Here is a 1422-nt window from a genome sequence, read left to right on the forward strand (position 1 = left end):
GCATGATTTCGACCCTTTAAATTGTTAAAGGTGAAGTATTTCATCTTCTATTGCTCCATCTAAACTTGTATTCGCATCAAAGTCGTCAAAATGTTTTTTGGGAGAACCTGTTTCTTCCGTTCTCGTTCTTTCTTTTTTTTCCCTTTCTTCAGCAATTTTTCTGTTTATTTTGTGGATTATTAGATCAGATTTCCTAGTGCAATGTTGTATTAAAATTTGTTTGATGAATCTTGGATCACATGGGTCCATGTATTGAGTTCAAATCTTTAGTTCTTGGCCATGTGAATCTTCTATATGAAACCCAGCAAAGTTGAAGAGAAAACCAGCGAAGAAGATGCATGCAAAATTTCTGAAAATTTCATTTTGACCCCTGAATTTCTATATAATTAACTGTTGTTCAACATCTGGAAAAATATATCAATTTTGGCCTTTTTAAGTTTAATCTTCTTTTTCATATTTTGGCATGTTTTGTTCAGCAAGTGATTTATGGGATTTAGAGTATAATTAGACTTTAATCATTTTTAGTTGGCTTATTTATTTGTTGGGTTTTGATAAAATAGAAGAGAATTAGATTTGGTTATTTTGTTTGGATTTTTGGAAGTGGGTTATAATTATTTCTGATTGGGTTTGACTTGGCCTTGGAGGTCAAAGCCCATAAATTTTTGGTTGGTCTTGAGTAAAAACATATGGGCTAGCCTGCTTGTTTTCTTGGACTTTCGAATGGGTTTAGGGAATCCTAGCCCAAAGAAAAAAGAAAAACGGCCAGTGGCCTGATTTGTCAAGAAACCAGAAAACGTTTTTGCCGATCAGTCTCTGTACTTTTGAGTACTTTTATTTTGGCCCTAAAAACTGTTGATTTCTTTCAATTAGGTTCCTAATTTAATTGTATTTTGGTTACTAAACTTTATTTTTCTTTGGTTTTGACCCCCAATTTTTATAATTATAATTTGACCCTAAAACTTTCTTAATTTTTGCAATTAGGTCTCTAACAGTCTTGATTTCTTAAAAACAAGTTGTTTATCTTCCTTAATTGTTAATTATATTTCATTTACATGCTTTAATTGGTAGATTTCATGATTATTTCTTTTTTTATATATAATTAAATTGGTGCCTTGATCATTTTGTTGATTTTAGAGCATAAATAGGGCAAATTTCACTCCATTTAATTACGACTTCAAGAGAGGTAACCTCATTTATTATTTTTAATTATTTATTTTTATTCATTTTAAGTTTCATTTATTTTATTTAATTTTGATGATTATTTGAGAGGCATTAAGACGCCAAATTGTAATAGATAGGTGCTCAAGACATGTATTTAGCTAGCCTATGTAATAGATAGGTTTTAATTTTTGCTAAAAATGTATTTAGTTAGATAAATGTAGCAGTTAGGTTATTATTTTTAAAATTCCCCCCTCTCAGATT

Source organism: Coffea arabica, chromosome 7e (genome assembly GCF_036785885.1).
Source record: "Coffea arabica cultivar ET-39 chromosome 7e, Coffea Arabica ET-39 HiFi, whole genome shotgun sequence".
In the NCBI taxonomy this organism is placed as follows: Eukaryota; Viridiplantae; Streptophyta; class Magnoliopsida; order Gentianales; family Rubiaceae; genus Coffea; species Coffea arabica.